Below are 21,833 nucleotides of genomic sequence, written 5' to 3'. Positions count from 1 at the left end.
GGCCTCTGGAGAACTACAAGATATCTTGAGGAAGTCATTTAGCCATTTGAATCAGCTGTGTTGGATCAAGGACACATCTAAAACCTGTAGGACACCGGCCCTCGAGGCCTGGAGTTGACTAACATTGCACTAACTACTGACATACTATTATTCTGTGGCAAAACCCTGTCAAATCTGCCTTACTGCACCTGTTGAAAAACTGCATCTAAATCCAAGACCGTAACTCCTATCAAAACAGCCTTTGAACCGTGAGGATCCCGACGACTAGTTCTACACAACAGTGTGTTCTTTATGTTCCTGCTGTCAAAGAACGTGGTCACAGAAGTGATTTAAAAACGTGAGGTCTTTTCTGCTGTTGAGACAAACTCCTGAGTGAAAATAAAATATTTTTCTATGGGTTAGAAGGTTATCTCTCTACTTGGATCCACACAGTTCAAAAAGTTTACATCTCTGACCTTTGAAAGACACACTGTTGGAAAGAGAACAACAATGGCTATGTTTTGAGGTTTAAATGATGGCTGTGGAGCAAACACTGCGCACACAGCGGCTGTTGAAACAGAAGTCTTTAAGAGTAATCTTGGGAGATTGACAAACAGAGCTTATTAAGGAGGCAGGTGTGAGCCTGGTTGCTATCCGGTCTTTAAGTGATGACGTGGTGAACCCTACTTCAGAGCCCGAACGACTCTGCGTTTATTAAGGCTGTTGTGTTCTTAACAAGTTTTAATGCTTTGTATCTTGCTCTATTTAATCTCCACGAGCCCCTAAAAACAGTAAGGCAACAGTAAGTATCACTGTCGGCCTCTCTCGATTTTTATTACCACTGTTCATCATAAAGCTCCGTTTTTAAAACCACAGTCCAGCAGTTTGCTGACATCACCAGTCAGGCTAGAGCTGATATCACCAGAAAGGGCAGATGAGAGCGGCTTGCCCCGGCTGGGCAGCCAGAACAGCACCACCAAGGCCGGAGATTGAGCAATACTGAAAGAGCATTTGGGAGAAGGACACAGTCCATAACAGCAATGCTCAGTGGCTAGTGAATTTTAGATCAGACCACAGCAACCTCCCTGAATAGGGTCCAGTAACCATTACAGTGGCAGACATCCAAGAGTAGGCCTCCAGTATGAAGAGTTGGACATCACCAGGCCATGACATGGTTCACGGCTTAAGAAGGTTGCACTCCATAAGCATCTGGCAGCACAAATGAACCATCTGCTAGTCGGCGAAAGACACCCGAAATGAGTCATGACTAACCGACAGCCGGATGGTGCTGATCCTCAGGGACTCCAGGAGGGGTCAGTCCCATCCAATAACCTGCCTCAGTATCACATGGAAGCTCTTGTCGGGCATCATAGCAACTAAGATGAACAGGCACCACCACCACTATATCCTGTTGGTTAGCTGAACTGGCAAGAATACCAGAGGCGTAGACGGACAAAATGGTGGCTAACCAACATCACCTGTCTGGTGATGTCACCTAACCAACAGGATATAGTGGTGGTGGACAAGCGGAAGAAGACGCTACAGTTATCGATGTAGTGATACTAAGTGACAGCAACATCAGGAAGAATGAACACGAGAAGCTGGAGAAGTACCAAGGGCTCAAAGAGGAGCTTGAGAAGATGAGGAAGGTGAGCACTAGATGCAGTGCATCCCAAACTAGGCAGGGAGTTGTAATTAGGGGTCCCATCTTAGTTTTATGGAGTGCCGTGTCATTAATTTACATGTGGTCATTTGCAGTGTATAGATCCCCTGTTAAGTGTGGTGACCAACCATCCTCTTTTCCCCTGACATGTCCACTTTTCACGTTCTCTCCAGGGCGTCCGGGGGGATTTTCGAGATTGATGAAAATGTCCGGGTTTTCCTACAGAGGACCCATATGTGTGACGTCATCCTCGAGCTGCAGCTTTGTGAGTTGTTGTTCTGCCACTGTGCTCACAGACGGGACAGACAGCGCGCAGCAGCGGGCCTGGTGATGTTTAAAAGATGCCAAAGCACAAATGCAGCTTTTCAGACAAATTGCAAAATTTCCCTCATACCGTCCCTGTACTGGTAATTTGTCTTATACAGATGAGCCCTTATTTCAGTACCATTATTTAATTTCAGAGGTTTTTAAGTTATTTTTTTTCCCTTGTTGACTTGTAAAAGCCTATGTGACATTTTTGTTTCACCATTCATTAACCGCACAGAGAAGGCATCGTTTAAATATGTTAAAATTTTCTTTAAGCAAACAGTATTATTAAAGTTCTTCATGACTGGGCCAAGTGTCCTCTTTTTTGGAAATCAAAATATGGTCACCCTACTTTATACTGGTGTGGACAGATTTGTCCTCCCTGGGAACACAGCTCGCCACTGTCACGGTCTGCGGGAGGCAGACCGAATGGAGAATGAGTGGAGGACTCAGGTGTGGACACTGACGAGGAGACGGAATTACTTTAACGAAAAACCAGCCTTTATTTGGGGCTGATAAGAGAGCATACAAAAATTAAGTAAGCAAACTGGTAGAGCGCAGACTAAGAAAACTATGACTAAACTATTACGAGACTGGAGAGACTGTGAAAGCTATGAACGCTGAAAATACTCTAAAACATGAAGGGACACTATGAAGTCTAAACCTAGACATGGGGAAGGGAACACAGACGACACCACACTGAACACAGGAAGACTGAGGGCTTAAATACACACACGAGGTGATCGGGGGAAGTGGAGACACATGAGGACAACAGCTGACTGGAATGAACATAATGACGCCTCAGTGGAAGTGAAAGCTAAGTACATAGAACATGGAAACAAGACTTCCAAATAAACAGGAAACATTACAAGATGCAGACATGACATAAATTTAACCAGCACCACAGAGACATAAAGCATGATTTTCAGGGCCAACTCTTGATACTTGAACCCACATAACACAACCAGGAGTTTTTGCAAATCGCTCTAACACATTAATTTGGCAGTCACAAATTAATGAAGCAGGGAGACTTAGAACAGGGGAGAAGACAAAAGGATCTGCAAAGCAAAGGACTAACACAGCAATCTAGGCATCGTAGCACTTAATAAGGTAAACTAAACTCAAAGCAGAACACGAATAGAAAACAAAATACAATAAAACTCAAACACTGGGTCACACGACCCAGTACCGTGACAGCCCTCCCTCAGTCTTTGTCTAAAATCCTCCTTTTAAAGTGTTAGTTGTGAAATAAAGTTTTGTGTCTCATCTTTTGTGGTTTTATTTTCAGCTCTGACTTGTGAATATTACATCCTGTTGTCAAATATAGGTTACTTAGATTAGATGAAACTTTATTTATCCCTTGGGTGGGTTCCTCCAGGAAATTCACTTGAGAAATATGGTGAGAAGAAGAGAAAGAAAATAATTACATGCTTTGTCAATTTCCTGCTATTATGGTTGATATCACTGAAAATAGGGACATATGAAAACGAAATAATAATTCTCTGCAGAGCTGAGCAGAAGCAGCTTAAGATTCACTCTCCCAGGATGGAGTTAACTTTAAGAGCAAACTTGTTCAGGAAAGACAAAGAAGTATTAGATCATATAAGAGTGTGAACTGTTGCCCGTTCCTTGTTGGCCCTGTGATGCACCAGTTTTATGCAACCTTATTACAGTCTTGCCAAAGGTGGCCGCTGGGGGGGTTGTAGTGACAGCTCCTCTGGAATTAGTTTCTGTGTTAGTTGTTCCTGTGTTCAGTTATTTCCTGTTTTATTTTGTTAGTCCTTTGTCTCTGGGGCTCGGTGTTTAGATTAACATCCCCTGTGTCGTTGTCCCTTATAAATTTCGTCTGTGTCTCCACTCTGCCCCAATAACCATTCTCTGTGTATTTAAGCCTCAGCCACTCCTTTGTCCTGTCCTGGATGTTGAAATCCAGGTTTTTTCAGCTGAGCACTGTATTGTTAGTCTGTTAACAAACATTTACTACAAAGAATGTTTTCAGTCTAATGTTATGACTTGTCTTAATATACATGAGTTTTTCCATTGGTTGGTATTGATTGCTTTTGATTAAGTAACAATTCAGGTACGATGCTGGTTAGATGACGAGATGCACATTTTATTTGCATGGTTTTTAGGAGATAATTTACCAGAAAAACTGGGAATAGCTTCTGAACATTTTCTGTTCTGAAAAAAAAGTCATAAAGCAGTCTTGTCTGCTTGACTATGTAAAAAAGAAAAACCCCCAGCTCCACACATTTAGCAGACAAGGCAACACAAAGACGTCTCTGATGATGAAACAGTTAATTCAGACCTCTGCCATCGACACTTTATGGATACAATGTACACATCATGTGTTGAGTGCATTAAAAGTTAGTGTGGTGTTTAAAGAACAATCAGCCCCAAAACTGTACAAAGAAAAGAAACATGTTCTGTTGTTGCTCTGCAGGAACTGGCTGAAGTGTTTCAGAAAGGTTGTGTTGTCATACTTGTTGTTATATATTAACAATTAAACGGCAGTGTAAAAAAACAATTTAAATAGAAATTTATTTATTTGAAAAATAAATCAAAAAATGACACTTACATAAAAAATAAACATAAACAGACAAAAGCAACAAAGTGACTATTTGAGTTAGCAGCTCAGATCCAATAAACTTTATTAGTGAGGACTGACTCACTGCATTTTAAAGATAAGCCATAAGGAAAATCCTCTCTGTTCTTATAGAGCCAGACTGCTTTTATTCCTCATGTTTTACTTTTATGCCATTTTAACATTTGCTGGCAATCATGGAAAATGACTCCCACTCCCTGCATAACACACTGGACAATCTGAAGAGCATTTTCAGCAACAGGTACCTTTAACCTCGCTGTCTGAGGTTCACACTTCTCACACTTCTGTTTAATCAGTTCTCTGTTTGACGTTTATTCAGCTGTGTGAAAACTATAACTTTAATCTCAGCCAAACCGATTTACTCAGGAAGAAATGAAACACTGAAAAAGTCAAACAATTTTTAAGTTATCTAAATGACTTATATATCATGTTTAACCTGAGTAGCAAAAGACGGCGGGGATCTGAAAACGATGTGCCGGGAGTTTGCTGTTCTTGCTGGCTTTAGTGAGCCTCGACCTCCCGGTCAGCTATCGAGCTGGTGGGCAGATATTTGATGTTTACACAGCTACAATCTTGCCTGAAAATATGTTAAAAGTTTATTTTGTGACCCAGAAAGATGATATTTTAAACTCTTTAGCCACGCTCCTCCACCATTGCAGTGTTTGAAAAATATTTTTGTTATCGTGGAAACATTATGATTAATAATTTAAAGTATTGAAAAGAAAGTAGCTGCTGCCATTGTTGGAAACTGGAATTGGCTGGGCCACGCTATGAATTCTGGGACAAGTTGGGCATCAAAGGATACACCGGACCCATCCTTCAAATTCGGGGAAATGAAGGACGCATTTGGCGTCCGGATTCGGAGGAGCCTATGAATTGGGACAACCTTTGTTGCGTCGCTGTGACATGCGGTCTCCGAAGGATGTGACCTAGGAATTGAGACACAGCCAAAGTCTTTCTGATTCTGATTCTGAATTTTTCTTCCTGTGTTAAAGAGTGAATCTCCTCCTTTGTGTGATGTGCTGGGACAAAGGTGAACAGATGAGTTTGGCTGTTGGAAGTTGGGGAGGATTCTACAGACAAACATCAGCTGCAGCTTTTAACAAATCAGAAATGTTAGGTTTCTATTTAAATATGTTCCTGTGTGGGAAATTTGTATTTATTTATTTATCGTTCACTATTCCTCTTGAAATTATGTGTTAATCAGTTCCTGGAGAATTCATTTTCATGTACGTTAGCTGTTACAGGAAAAAAGAAACTGAAAGAGAAACAAGTTAAAATATCAAGAGATTGTTTCTATACTTACATGTGCTCAAAAATATTCTTCTATTAGTGCACCAAACATTGATATAATAGACTTTTGTTGTACAGGGAAAAGGCTTCGTCTCTCCTTCCCGCATGTATTCAGATGAAGCTTTTACAAGACCATAACGAGCATATCGAGCAGGATCCACTACACAGAACGCTTCTGCAAAAAGAAAAACAGGAAAAGCAAACATGAGAAGAACATTTTTAATAAACTTTTGGAGTGAAAATTATTTTTTTATACCTTCACAGGTGGATAGTTCACACCAGTTACCATCACTGTAAAAGTTCACAGTCTCTGCACCAGCTAGTTTGTAATAACAATTACACTGGTATTTCACCTGGACCTTCTTCCACAATTACAGCATTTTCAATGTATGGGCAGGCTCCACACAACTGAACTAAAATAAAAAGGGTAATGTTGTAAAACCATCTCAGTGGAACAATTACAGCAACAACAACAACACAAGTGATTGTAATAAAATGAACACTGTGTACTTGGCTGTTTAGTTTTCCAAATCTATGAATTCCTGTACAAAGTACCCACATGAATCATTTTTGATCAACAACTTTAATTCATTTATTCTTTCATTAACACTGGCTTCTAATTCCAATCCAGCCGCCTGTTGTCATTCAGATAAATAAATTAAATATAGAAACTGAATTTGATGTATATGTTGATTAAGTGGAAAAGGTTGCAAGCAACTTATTGTTTATGGGACTGTTGTCTCTGTTATTTGAGCCCGAGGTGGCAGAAGATCCTGCAGGATACAGAGCAGATAACGCAGACAACACATCAGTTAGCATCACTTTATAAATTATTTGACTTGTAAATCAGTCCTGCTGGCAGCTCCCTGATATGTCATCACAGTGAATCATCCTGTCTCTAATATCGTCTTCTGTCACAACAACCCTCTGCATCTCCTGTTGCCCCACGTCTAAGAGCCACTTCTGAGGTCTTTTTCTTTTCTTCCTGCTTGGCAGCTCCATCTTCAACATCCTTTGTCCAATATCTCCACTATCTCTCCTCTGCACATGTCCAAACCATCTCAGCCTCGCATCTCTGACTTCATCTCCAAACTGAACAACCTGAGCTGTCCCTATGATGTACTCATTTCTTGTCCTGGTCACACCTGATGAAAACCCACACTGATGCCTCCAGCTCCACTTCCTGTCGTTTTATCGGTGCCACCATCTTTAAATCATACATCAGAGCTGGTTTCACTGCTGTCTCATAAACTTTCTCTTTCACTCTTGCTGCTATCATTCTCTCCCAGTTCACCTCTGACAGTCATCTCCACCCACTCCACCCTGCGTGCACTCTCTTCTTCACTTGTCTTGTGCACCATCTGTTACTTGACCCAAAGTATCTCCACTACTACTTCTACTCCTTGCACCTGCACTATCACAGTTCCTTTGTTGACACATTAAAGAGTCATGCCAGGACTCTGCAGTCTATTCACACCTACAGGCCAGTGGACATTCTTTCAATGATGAGGGTGTTCACTTCCTACGTCCGAATGCTCTTCGTGGACTACAGCTCAGCCTTTAATACAATCATCCTGGACATCCTCATCACCAAACTGGTCACTCTTGGCCTCCCTCCTCTCACATGTGCCTGGATAAAGGACTTTCTCACAAACCGGTCCCAGACTGTGAGACTCGGCCCTCATCTCTCCTCCACTCGCACACTGAGCACTGGGTCCCCACAGGGCTGTGTGCTGAGCCCCCTCCTGTATTCTCTCTACACCCACGACTGCAGTTCGACCCACAACAACACTCTCATCATCAAGTTTGCTGATGACACCACGGTAGTCGGACTCATCTCAAAGGGAGACGAGGTAGACTACAGAGAGGAAGTCCTGAAGCTGGCAGCATGGTGTTCAGAAAACAACCTGACACTGAACACTAAAAAAACCAAAGAGCTCATTGTCGTCTTCAGGAGACACAGCACTGACTTGGCCCCCCTTTACATCAACGGGGAGTGTGTGGAGAGGGTCCACACCTTCCGGTTCCTTGGTGTCCTCATCTCTGCTGACATCTCCTGGACAGACAACATCTCAGCGGTCATCAAGAAGGCCCAACAGCGGCTGCACTTCCTGTGGGTCCTCAGGAAGTACAATTCAGCTGACTCCAACTACCCAGATCTGAAGGCAGCGGTGGTGGCGACATTGTTCAGGAGGCTGCCTATGACGGTGATGACGTCCAGCCAGTGGCCTGGAAAGTGGCCGGCAATGTTGAGGCGCTGGACCTAGATCAGATGGCGGCGTAGCAACCGCAGGACCAGATGAGGCAGGACCAGACAGCAATTAAAGTCTCCCTCCTTAGAATGAGTGGGTGGAGATGGTGGCTGGATAGGTGGCTGAACTGACTGTTGAGCTGAAACCTGAGCCGATAACTGAACTACAGACTGTGCTAAAGGCTGATCTGCAAGCTGTGCTAATGGCAGAGCTATGGGCAGAGCTAACGGCTGAAGTAGTTGTTAGGGTGGAAGTTGAGTGGATGGCTGTGGTGATGAGACTGCGCTGTGGGCGGCTGAGCTATGGACTGAACAGCTAACTGAACAGCTAACTGAGATAACGACTGAGCTGAAGGTTGGGCAGCTGACTGAGCTAAAACAGTCTTATCAAAAATAGGTTTTTGTCACGATTAGTTAACGGACTCAGGCGCAGACCAGGAATCCTTGTAGAGAAGACAGAGACGAACTGACGGAAAACAACTAACAGATTCAGATTTTTAGACAACTGAGTGATTGACGCTGATAGCTCAACGATCCAGCGACGAGTAGCACAGTGCTGCCGTCTTAAGTAGGGCTCGGGATTACGAAGATAGGCAGGTGTCGAGATGGCAGCGGGTGTGGAGATGACAGGTACGTGGGCCAGGGGCGGGAGCCCGTAATGAGCACCACCCCGACAGGAGAGATATAATGATCCTGAGATATAATGGGCAGAGGAGAGCGGCTTGCTGACGTCACCAGCCAGCAGCACATTCACATTACAACAGGGCCTGTGCATCTGACTGAGCCCATCTTCACAACATCAGGGCCTGTGCTGCACTGGTGTAATGTAGCTGCCCTCAGCAGGCAGCACCAGCCCTCGTGTAATGTAGATGGCCTCAACCAATAGCACAGGCCCTGATGTGGTGTTGAAGGCCTCAGCCAGCAGCAAAAGCCACTTGTGTGGTGTAAATGGACTCAGGGGGAAGTGCAGGCCCATGTGTGATGTAGAGGGCCTCAGCCAGCATCACTGGCCCTGGTGTGGGGAAAATGGCCTAAGCCAGAAGCACAGGCTCTGTTGTGGTGAAATTCTTCTCAGCATGCAGCACAGGCCCTGGTGTGCTTTAGATGTCCTCAGAAAGCAGCACAGGCAGTGGTGAAATGCAAATGGCCTCAGCCAGCAACATAGGCCCTTGTGTAATATAGCTGGCCTCAACAGGCAGCACAAGCCCTGGTGTAATGTACGTGGCCTCAAACAACAGCAAAGGCCCTGCAGGGCTCTAGACTAACTTTTTGCCATGGGTGCACCGGTGCGCCCATGGCAAAAAGCTACAGCTACATCCACTTCTGTCGGGCCTAGGCTGCTCACTAGGGCTGGGTATCATCACTGATTTCTATAATCCATTCGATTCCGGTTCTCAAAGTCCTGATTCGATTCGATTTAGCCTCAGACAGTCAGAAATATTATAATTCTGATCATTTATCAGCACTGATACATGTGAGACTTCATCAGAGGTGTGAGCATCACAGCAGATGCCTTTGTGTCAAAGTAACTGAGAATAAAACAGAAAAACATGAAGGAGATTTTCCTGGCCTGGCTTTTTATAGCAGATAACCTTAAAAATATTCTGCAATATTCTGCAATTTTGCATAAGTTTAAAAAGTTTAAATTTCTTCAGTATTGAACAGCAGAAATTAGGCTTTCTTGTCCGAGGTCATTTAAGTGAAAAAAAGAAAAGAAAAGAAAAAGACAGCGGCCGACAGCGCTGTAAACAACAGTACACTGGTGGGTAATAAGCGAATGGATAATGCAGAAAACAGATTTGAGACGGGAAACTGTTCTTGAAGTACAGAGAGAGAGAGAGAGCTGTGCATGAAGTGTGATTTTTATCGTGGTGGAAGCAAAACAGCAAAAGTCAGAGGGAATTCATGACGACATTGATCAAATGTGAAGCGCAGTTTGCTGCTTCTTTTGCTGCTGGCTCGGTGAATTTTGGTTGAAGAGAGACAAAACCTGCAGCTCAGAATCAGCGCAAAAAGACGTAAACACAGCGCGGACCCGACGCATCAGAATCGCTGAGCTCCGACGGCGTGTCCGTGTTCGGGCCATCGGGTGAGAAAGCCGAGAAACAGAAAGCTGATTCTGATGCGTCGGGTCCGCTCTGTGTTTACGTCTTTGTGTGGAATCCATGTACCTGCTCTCATTTACAGTTTGGTGGTTGTTGAAATAGTTTTGTGAGCTTTAACCTGAGAGTCTGGCGTTTCTGGCAAAACACAGTTATATTTAAAAGTCAATTCAGGATTTAATGAATCGATATCGCTTATTTCAAGCTACTCACCTCTCTCTATCCACCTGCACTTTCAACTGGACCATGGCCAATCAGAGAGGTCCCGCCCCTGACTATCTCTGATTGGTTTAGTCTACGATAGGGGCATAATGTGTGTCTGTTGTTGACCACACGGAGAGTTGCAGAAATTTTTTTTTGTTGTTGTTACTCGAACAGTTGGTCGCACTGGCTTACTGGGCCTAAGCCCGGGTCATTTTTTCAGAAGGGCGGGGTCTTTTGGAGTGTAATTTGATTCATAGTTAGATGCCTGACTGACAACTGTATAAAACAAAAAATACACACAATATTAGAAGCACATAGCGCACAGTCGTAAATTCCCCCTAATTTTGGTATGATCCGAGCTCAGGCACTGGGCGACTGAGCACTTACGCCTGTGAGCGAGGGTAAGTGGTAAATGGTAAATGGCCTGTATTTGTATAGCACTTAGGGGCGGGGGGGAGAAGCTGCTGCCTGCCAGTTGCTGCAGACAGGAGAGCTTAAGTTTGACCAGGTACCAAAGCAAATCATTTGTACTGTACAAATAATGTAAATATGACGGTGTATCACAAAAGACTGATATCAAACTGGTCACTTGGTTGCGTTACTTACTCTTTGAGTGATTCAACAAATGGATAAATAAAAAGCCGAACAACAATGCTGATTTTTTAAGAGAGTCTTAGCTTACATTTCATATGTAAGCTAAGCTTCCACAGCTAAACAAACTCTCTGAATCAGTTTCAGTTGTGTACTGATGAACACAACAATGGACATAAGGAGCTTCTTTCAAAGAAAAAACTCAGGTAGATGTTATTTTATATATTATGCTTTGTATGTTGTTCAGTATATTTCTATGCAAAACAAGAGGAATTTCAATACACAGCAGTATATTCACAGGTGAAACCAGATATTTACACTTTAGGGAGAAAACATAAAAACATTTTTTTTACTTTTAAACATCAATTTAGAGTAAACTTGTTTTGTTTTAGATAAATAAATGCTGAAATATCTTTTGAATTAGTTAAATGTCAAAATAAAGAGAGAGAGAGCTGGCTATTTTTGATCACTTTCATCAAATTTAGGAGTATATATACACTGACTTTACTGTTAATTAATAAGAAAACTCCAGACGATTCCATTCTGAGCTGAAGAAGCTTCTGATAGGTTAGTAGAGTCCATGTGAGTAAACTGGTGGCACAGCTGTGGATGCATATAAGGCAAAACACAGAGCCTGTTTCTTTGACATGGGAAAATCAAGAGAGATATAAACCAAAACACCAGGAAAAGAATTGTGGAGCTCCATAAGTGTGGCTCAGTTTTGAATACAATTTGGTGCCATTTGCAATTAAGAAATACAGACAATTTCTCTCTTTATGCTTAAATTTAACAAATCTGTTTTTTATATTTATCAATCTAAAAAAATAAACATTTAGTCTGATTTGATGTTACAATTAAAAAGTGTTTGTGTTTTTATCTGAAGAGTATGTAAATATCTGGTTTCCACTGTATATTTGATGATGTTGGTGTTTGGCTTGATTGTCAGCACAAAGAGGGAGAGAGGAACAGAGAGGGAGAGAGAGGAAGAGAGAGGGAGAGAGAGGAAGAGAGAGGGAGAGAGAGGAACAGAGAGGGAGAGAGAGGAAGAGAGAGGAAGAGAGAGGGAGAGAGAGGAAGAGAGAGGGAGAGAGAGGGAGAGAGAGGAACAGAGAGGGAGAGAGAGGAACAGAGAGGAACAGAGAGGGAGAGAGAGGAACAGAGACCTTCACACAACTTTATTCACACCGAATTAAAACAAAACAAAACAAAAAACCAACACAAAAATGCTACCACATAAACAAATCAAAGTGACATTATCACTTATCAGCCTGCCGGGCACGCAATACGTTTGGTCCCCATGAACAACAGAAGCCATCACGTCACGAAGCCTGGTGGCCAGGACTTTGGAGAAAATCTTATAGTCTGTACAGAGCAACGATACTGGTCTCCAGTTCTTCAAATTGCGTAGATCTCCCTTCTTTGGCAGCAGAGTGATGACTGCCCGTCTACAGCTCAGAGGCAGCAAGCCTCTCTGCAGACTATCCGTGACAACCTCCAGTAAATCCTCACCCATCACAGACCAAAAGTCTTTGTAGAACTCAACAGGAAGGCCATCCATGCCAGGAGCTCTACCATTCTGAAAACTCATCAGAGCAGCATGAAGTTCATGCAAAGTTGGCCGAACCTCCAGTTTTCGATTGGTTTCAGCCGCCACCTGAGGGAGTCCCTCGAAGAATCTACTGCACAAACTAGGATTTTCTGAAAAATCACTCTTAAAAAGGTCCTCATAAAAGCTGACAGCAAACTTTCTGATCTCAGAAGGATCCGAGATTATTGAGCCACCGTCAGACAGAGAGTGAATAACTTTTCTTTGCCCATTCTTCTTTTCCAGTCCAAAGAAAAAGTGAGATGGGGCATCCATCTCCGTAACACTGAGGAAACATGACCTGACCAAAGCCCCTTTGGCTGTCGTGCCCAACAGGTCGGCTAAAAAAGCCTTTTTGGATTTGAGGGAATCTAAAAGCCCCCGGTTTCCTGTAGACGCCGCTAAACTCTGCAGTTCTACCACCTGAGTCTCTAGGTTTCTCATAGATCTGGTTATGTCCCTAGTAACATTACGAGTGAACTGTTGACACAATTGTTTGATCTGACACTTCCCAAAATCCCACCACTGCTGGATACATGCAAAGTCAGATTTAGATTTCCGGTGAGTGAGCCAAAAAAATTCAAAAGCCGTCCTAAAAGTCTTGTCACGTAACAGGGCCGTATTGAAATGCCAGTAGGCACTCCGTACACGAACATTTTTAATGAAAACAGAACAATGAACCAGACAATGATCAGAGAAACCAACAGGGGTTATCTGACAGTCCTTAAAAATACTCAAATGATGTTTAAATGAGTATATGCGATCCAGTCTTGCCAAAGATAAATGATTGTCCTTAGAGTGACTCCATGTGTACTGTCGCAGATGTCCATTGAAAAACCTCCACACATCTGACAGGTCTGCAGCTGCAGCCAGCTGCCTAAGCCTGCGAGAAGACGCAGGATGAGGTTCGATGTGGTTCCTATCCAAAGGTGGGTGGTCAGTACAATTGAAATCTCCACACAAAAACAAATACTCATCATCGCTAGAAACCTTAACAGTATCACACAGGACATCTAAAAAACCCATTCTGTCCACTCCTTTAGTTGGTGCATATACATTGAGAAAAACAAAAGTCACATGTTCATATTTGACTTTAACTTTCAGCAAACACCCCTTGATTATTTCCTCTGCTTCGCAAGAAACAGGTAAAAAATTCTTAGAGAACACAATCCCCACACCTCCACTACAACTGGACTTATGACTAAAAAAAACATTTCCCCCACAGCCCTTCCTCCAGTCACTCTCATTGTCACCAGTACTGTGAGTTTCTTGAACCAACATAATATCTAATTTCTTTAAGTCCATAAGCTCGAAAAAAGCAGCTCTTTTCACCTCATCTCTAGCACCATTCAAATTTAATGTGCCTATTTTCAATTCAGACATTAGAGAAGTGAGACAGAGGAAAAAAGACAGGGACACATAGAGTGTGTTCTTAAACATCATCGTCATCATCAGCAGTAAGTGCTTGAGATCTCACTTTCAAAATCAGTTTCTTCAAACGATAAATCTCTTGGTCTGTCAACACATCATCAAGAAAATTCCCTGATTTTTTTGTCAAGACCCGAGACGACTCAACAAAAAGCTTAAGGTCTGGAAAATAATCCTCCACTTTCACCATCCTGAGGCCTTTGGTTTTCTGCAAGAATTTCCTGATCTCAGCAGGAGAGTACAGATTCTGGTGTTCCTGGCTTAGGGACAAATCACTTTCAGACTCCATACTGCTCTCTCCTGTTTTGTTTCCTCTCTTAGCTTTTGACATTTTTGTACTACAGTGGGCAGGTTCAGAGCTCTTCCTCTTTTGAGACAACTTCAGCAAATCCTCATCAAGCATGTTGTCATCCTCACAAAGATCATCACACACAGACTCAAGAGTCGTGTCAGCTGTCTGACTGGTGTCAGAAAAACCGGCAGACTGGTCATTAGTCAGATCCGTTTCTACACCATCAACACTTTTCAAAATGCCAGTTTCATCAGACCCGTTACTGCTCGGAAAAAGCCGGTTTTCCACCGGCGCCCCGACAGCGGGGTCTGCCTCAGCTACGGCGGAGCCACCCGCGGTCTCAGTGGAGCCGCCCACGGTCTCAGCAGGTTTCGCATGAGCGATCGCCGTGTCCCTACCAGGAGCCCTGGCTGGGACCTGCTCTCCAACGGCATCATCCGCTGGCTGTGCATTTCTTAGCCTCTCCGGACAGGAGCGAATTAAATGCCCCTCTCCACCACAACCAAAACATTTCATGCTCTCAGATGAAGCAAACACCATGTAGGTGAAACCCTCTATTTTGAAACTGAAAGACAGGTTCAGCTCGCCAGCGGGGTCTTTGAGGATCATAAAAACCTGCCTTCTGTGACACACAACATGTTTGAGGAGCACAGATTTGCACCCCAAAGAGAGCATCTTTATGGGCGAAACTAGTTGGCCATACCGTGACAGCTCCTTGGCTAAAGTTTCATTTTTAATAAAAGGAGGCGCATTTGAGATGGTAACCTTTTTAGCAGGGCTAACCAACGGGAGAATGGGCGTAAAGGTGTCGTGAATGACGACGCCGCTTTCCACCAACTCATTAACTTTAGGTACCTTATCAAGAAAAATAACAATCGCACCGTTCATACGGGAGGCAGATTTCACGCTGTCACAGCCCACCACCTCTCCTACAGCCAAAACAGCTTCCTCCACCGAGCAATTTACAGTCGGTATAAGTTTGACAGCATGACGGCGTGTCAGCTTCTCAAACTCTGCTCCACCCTCAACAGCGGGCATTGTGCCAAGCCAAGCCGGTAGCAAAAGCTACCAAACCAGCCGGCAACAAACAAAACACACCAACAACCGTGTGTCGAGAAAATAAACACACCTGACAGTGAAAATAGAAAAGAGGAACTCGAAAACAGAAATCCACTCACTCCGACACTCCCGTCCCCAGCTCCATGCACACCGCCATTCACTCAGAGAGAGAGAGAGAGAGAGAGAGGGAGAGGGAGAAAGAGAGAGGAACAGAGAGGGAGAGAGAGGGAGAGAGAGGGAGAGAGAGGAACAGAGAGGGAGAGAGAGGAACAGAGAGGAACAGAGACCTTCGACCTTTAACACACCTTTATTACATCAATACTTCAACTCACAACCATAACTGAAAAGAATGCCAAATCAACATATGAACAACCCTCCCCTCCCACCATCAACCCCACCCAAATACAATAAACACAGAAAACAAAACAAAACCAGAAAACACTCCATTTGGCTCTCTTCAAAAATTCAAAACTAAATTATCATCAGTTATTTTGCACAAAACCCCATTAATGCCCCAAATAGAGACAAACTCTTCAATGTTGGACACCATCTTGTAATAAACAAACTCTACTTTCAAACGTGCACCCACTAACCCTTTAAACATAAAATCTAAATTAACAGATCCTGTTCCCTTCATTTTGTTCCTCCTTGTGAGCCATATACTCATCTTCGCCTGACCTATTAAAAAATTAATCAAGCAAACCTTCCTACGCTGCGCTGCAGAGTACCTCGGACCCAGGATAAAGAGACCCTCCTCCAAAACACTCCCAAGGCCAGCAAGCCACTGCCGCAGCAATGAAAAAAGGCCAGCTAGCCTGGGACAGCCAAGCCACAGGTGCTGCAGTGTTTCCTCAGTCAGACAGAAAAGACAGTGGTTCCCTGTTCGTGGATCCATATGTGCCACGTGTCTGTTCGTAGCCATGGCCCCATGCACTATTCTCCACTGGAGATCCACACTGCGTTTCTCTATGGGAGGTTTGTACAGGGACCTCCAGCTGCCCCTCGGAGATGACCCCGGAGCCAACACACCTGACCACCTCGACTCCAGAACACCAGCCAACAATCCCCTGTTCAGCACCTTTACAGCCACCTCATATATAGCCTTCTTTGAAATCCTTGACAGGTCACCCAGAACAGGTGTTCGAAAGGAAAGAAGAGAGCCTCCCTCCTCATCCTGCTCCCCAACTGCAGCACAAACAGACAGCGAAGGGAAGTCAGCTGAACGTGGTTGACCACCTGCAGAGCGAGTCCCCAGCGCAGCCCTGACGAGTCCAGGAAGAACACCCATGACCTCTTCCACCAGCTTCTCCATAAAGCGCAGAGACCTGATCCCAGTCTCCTGAGCCAACTTGGCAGCCGTTTTCCACTGCCCTGCCGTCCTCAGGCCCGCCAGCTTGGTAAGACCAGCATTTACGAGGAACCTCTGCACACTAGCAGTGCTGAGCATCCTACTTGGCACCAAGGGATTGTAAAACAGAGGCTCCTCACCAACATCACCATAAAATTGAGAACAGTCTCTCTGTACATTAAAAACAGTCTTCCAAGCAGTCAAAACAGACTGGTAAAAAACAGAGGTCTGCGAAAGGTCCATGCCAGTTAAGTCTAGAAGAAACAGGTGCTTGTCATATGTAAGGTCCTTTATCCTGTGAAGCAGCGTACATGCAGTCTTGAACCAGGGTGGCTGTTGTCTTTGATAAAGATAACGCTGTGCTGTCTGAAGACGGAACGCTGTGACACGGCTGCGAAGGTCAATCAAACTCTGACCCCCCTCTGACACAGGTAGAGACAGCACAGCAGACCTGATCCAGTGAAACCCTCCCGAAAAGAAATTAACCAGTCGTTTTTGTATCTCCTTGAGAACAGAGGCTGGAGGTTCAACAACAGTGGCACGATGCCAGAGTACAGAAGCGGCCAGGTTGTTAACAACCAAAGTCCTTCCCCTGTAAGACAACTGTGGCAGGACCCAAGTCCATCGAGACAACCGGGCAGCAATCTTTTCAACAACACCCTCCCAGTTCTTCCCTTGAAAAGCAGCAGTTCCCCAAAACACCCCCAAACACTTCAGTCCCTCCCTGGTCCACTGTAATTCTGCCGGTAACACTGGCTCCTCTTTATCAACCCACCCTCCCAAAATGAAACCTTCACACTTTGACCAGTTAACCTTTGCGGAGGATGCTCGCTCATACAAGTCCAGTGTCTTTCTGAGTGTTGTAACATCGCATTGACTGGTTATAAAAACCGTAACATCATCAGCATAAGCTGACAATTTTACTGGACTTCCTGCTTCTTCAAAGGTAAAACCTGAGAGTCCCTGTCTAAGATGGTGTAAAAGGGGTTCAATGGCCAGTGTATACAACATACCAGAAAGAGGGCATCCCTGCCTGATGCCCCTCTGAGCTGGAACAGGCCGACTTAACCCTCCCCCTACCTTTAACATGACAGCAGCGTTTGAATACAACAATTTGATCCAAGAAATGAAAATGTTCCCAAACCCAAAAGCTTCTAAAGTTTTAAACAAATAGTGGTGATCAACTCTATCAAAGGCCTTTTCTTGATCCAGAGATAAAAACCCCACATCCAAGTCCTTGAGCTTGGCCAGATCAATAATGTCTCGAATTAAAAACAAGTTGTCCATAATAGTTCTTTCAGGGACACAGTATGCTTGATCCACATCAACAATCATGTCAATACAGGTCTTCAACCTGTTAGAAAGACATTTCGCAAGAATCTTGTAGTCCGTACAAAGCAAAGAGACAGGCCTCCAATTTTTGAGCAAGCCCAGGTCCCCTTTCTTTGGCAGTAAAGTCAAAACTGCCCTTGTGCAACTTGTTGGCAAGATCCCAGTGGTCACACAGTACGTGAAAACCTCATAAATGTCCTCTCCTATCAGCGACCAGAATTTTTGGTAAAATTCCGCAGGAAGACCATCAACTCCTGATGACCGACCACCGTTGAGTTGTTGAACCGCTGAAGACATCTCCGCAAAGGAAATAGCAGACTCCAACACAGCCGATTCAGCCTCATCCAGCCGTGGCAGCCCCACCAGCATCTTCGTCACACATTCAGGGTCACACGCGTCAGCACTAAAAAGGCTGGCATAAAAGTCAATGGCAAGCTTCCTCATTGCCACTGAGTCAGATGTCACCTTCCCATCTGGAAGCCTCAAGTACAGCATTTGGTGTGACTCTCGAACCCTTTTCTCCAGCTTAAAAAAGAACCTCGTCGGGGCATCTATTTCCTTAATAGCAGAAATCCAAGTCCTAATAAGAGCACCCTTTGCTCTCTCGTGAAGAAACTTGCCCAAAGCCTTCCTCCTACTGTCCCAGGTATCATTTGTTTTGTCCGTCCCACTTATAATCTCAGTCTCTAGCCTCTTGAGCTCTCGTTCTAAGTCCTCAAAGTAGTCTTTAACAGTGGTTGTTGCATGTGATGTGTATTGTTGACAAAAAAGCTTTATCTGTGTTTTCCCCACCTCCCACCATTGAGCCACATTGCAAAACTCCAGTTTCCTGTGTTTCCAGTGGCACCAGAAGTCAGAAAAAGCTCGACAGAACTCCTCGTCACAAATCAGCTGCACGTTAAAGTGCCAGTGCGAACAGATGTTAGAATGCATCAATAAAGAAATATCTGCAGTCACTAAATGATGATCAGAAAAACCAACAGGTGAAATCTCTGCTTTAACTAGCCTATTATTATACGTCTGGTTGATATATAATCTATCAAGCCTAGCTGCCTTCACATTGCTCTCAGAGACTTTTACATATGTATACTGTCTGGTTGTGGGATGGAGCTTTCTCCACACATCGGTCAAATCATTCTGAAGAATGACTGTAGACAAAAGTGAGCCCGAAGGTGGGTGAGGCTCTCCTGTGTTTCTGTCAACTGAAGGGTGGGTTGTGCAATTCCAGTCCCCTCCCACCACTATTATTGAACCACTGTTTAATTTGGATAACTCATCAGTAATTTTACGAAATAATTGCACACGACCCGCAGCTGAGTTATGGGCGTAAACATTCATAAAAGCAAAAGATATACCCTTGATGGTTGCTTTCACCACCTGTGCCCTTCCCTGCTCTATCTCACAGACAGAAACATGTGACAGTTGAAGGTGCCTACAAAATAAAATTGCTACACCCGCACTGAGGTTGGTACCATGACTTAAAAAAGCCTGCCCACTCCAACTCATTCCCCATTCTGTCTCATTATCTATGGTGCTATGTGTTTCCTGTAAAAAGAACACATCAACATTCTTGGTCTTACTAAGCTCCACTAAGACTGCACGCCTTTCCCTATCCCTACCCCCATTAATGTTAAGTGTACCTACTCTCAAGCTCGCCATATAAGACAGAGAGAAGAGGAGGAGAAAAAGAGAAAAGACAGTGAGACACTTCCAGAAAGACACCCTTAGTGCTCCAAACATTTTACTATGCTTTTAAAGGAGTTTTTCCACGTTTTTCCCTTCTCAACTTAGTCAAGATCTTTTTAAGACGGAATCTTTTCTGTTTGGTCAATTGTTCATAACCAACAACTCTTCTTATTTTCAGAACAGATTTTATAAAAAGATCAACATCTGGAAAAAACTCAGTGACTTCCACAGACTGCATACCAAATGTCTCATCCAAAAAGCGGTTTATATCTTCTAAGGAATACGACTGCTGATGGTCTTCTTGTGAAACAACATCAGAGCATTGTGACAGGGAATCATCTTCCAACAAATCGTCTTCCTCATTTTCTGCGCTCAAAGAACCTGAAATTACATTCGCAACACCCACCTCACTTGCTGTTGCTTTGGTCTGCCCACTGTCCTGATTGTCCTCCACACTTTCCCTGTCCTGTATGTCATCGCAGCCATCCTCCACGTCATTGGTCGCCTGTACTACCCCCTTTTCCTCTAGCGCAGCCTGTGGAGCACTGGCTGCGACCTCCATTCTGTCACCCTGCGCTGCTAGCGGCTCGCCAATGACAGCGCTGCTCGTAGACGGCAGCTCGTCCACACCGCTACGAGCCGGCCGTTCTCCCGTACCGGCATCTACAGTGCGCTCCTGCTCACTTGCCCCACTAGCATGAGCCTCTTGTTCACGGCGCATCTCCTGCTCTTTGTGAGGGCAGGATGAGCGTTTATGGCCAGCATCACCACACTCAAAACACTTCATACTACCTGCACTGGCGTAAACAGTATATAAGCCGTTTTCATACCGTACTTTAACCCTAGAACACTATCGCCGGGTGATTTACACCCGGGAAAATACATTTACATGATTTCTCTCTCCTGCAGCTGTTTGCGTGTCGAGGAGCCTGTGCCTTCACCAGGGAAGTCTCAAATTTCCCAGGAATGGGTGGACCAAAGACCAGCTTTCCAGAGTCATTATTTTGTTTTAGGAGGATTCTTTTTTCATTTTGTTAGACATGGCACAGTTGAAAGTAAAAGGAGACCACTCTAATTTGTCATGTGTTGTCATATTTTGATATATTTGATTACTTTTTATTGGTTATATTATTTCGGGTAAAAATCACCTGGCATTAGTGATTGTGTTACTATTTATAGCGATAGTGTTCTAGGGTTAAACGACACTTCCAGTGTCTGCGAAGGATCGTTCAGGTACATGAAGGCCTGCCTTCTTAGCGACTGAACGTGCTGCAGTCTGGCGTCTTTGCAGCCAAGACGAACAACCCTAAACCCGCTAGCAAACTTGCCAAAGCGGGTCAGTTCCTTTTCAAGTAGGTCATTTGGGATGAACGGCGGGACACCGGACACGGTGACCCGCGTAGATGGCACAAACAGTGGTGAAACAGCCACAAACAAATCATCCAGAATGATCCCCCTTTCAACTAACAGGTGAACCAAACGCTCCTCACGGAGAAAAACCACCACAGCCTTGTTCATCCGAGAGCCATAAGTTATGTTCTCATGGCCCACCTGTTCACCAACAGCTAGCAGAACCTGCTCAACGGTGTACTGTTGGGGTGCCACCACCCTGGCCCCATGTCTAATAGACAGGGGAGGCGAACCCTCACTGGGGAGGGACGCCATGACCCAAGGTAAAACCGACCAATTAACTAAGGTTCTTCACTTCACACAACACAATGAAATAAACATGCCTTACCTTTTAACCACCCATAAGCCCAAAGTTTTCTGGAAAAAAACAGTCCAAACATCCCAAACTCACCCAGCAGCTCCACGCACTCACCACACACCTTCACACACTCATTCACTCACACTCCCAGCTTGCAGTGCAGGAAGGAGAGGAGAGGAGAGGAACAGAGAGGGAGAGAGAGGGAGAGAGAGGAACAGAGAGGGAGAGAGAGGAACAGAGAGGGAGAGAGAGGGAGAGAGAGGAACAGAGAGGGAGAGAGAGGAACAGAGGGGGAGAGAGAGGAACAGAGAGGGAACAAGAGCAGGTGAGACACACATGTTAGTCACATGGTTGTTTGCCAAAACTCATCAGAACACGTATCTTGTACATAGTGTAACTTT

This window comes from Oreochromis niloticus, linkage group LG18 (genome assembly GCF_001858045.2).
Source record: "Oreochromis niloticus isolate F11D_XX linkage group LG18, O_niloticus_UMD_NMBU, whole genome shotgun sequence".
In the NCBI taxonomy this organism is placed as follows: Eukaryota; Metazoa; Chordata; class Actinopteri; order Cichliformes; family Cichlidae; genus Oreochromis; species Oreochromis niloticus.
The sequence above is the reverse complement of the archived record's forward strand: the minus strand, read 5'-3'. Positions refer to the sequence as shown.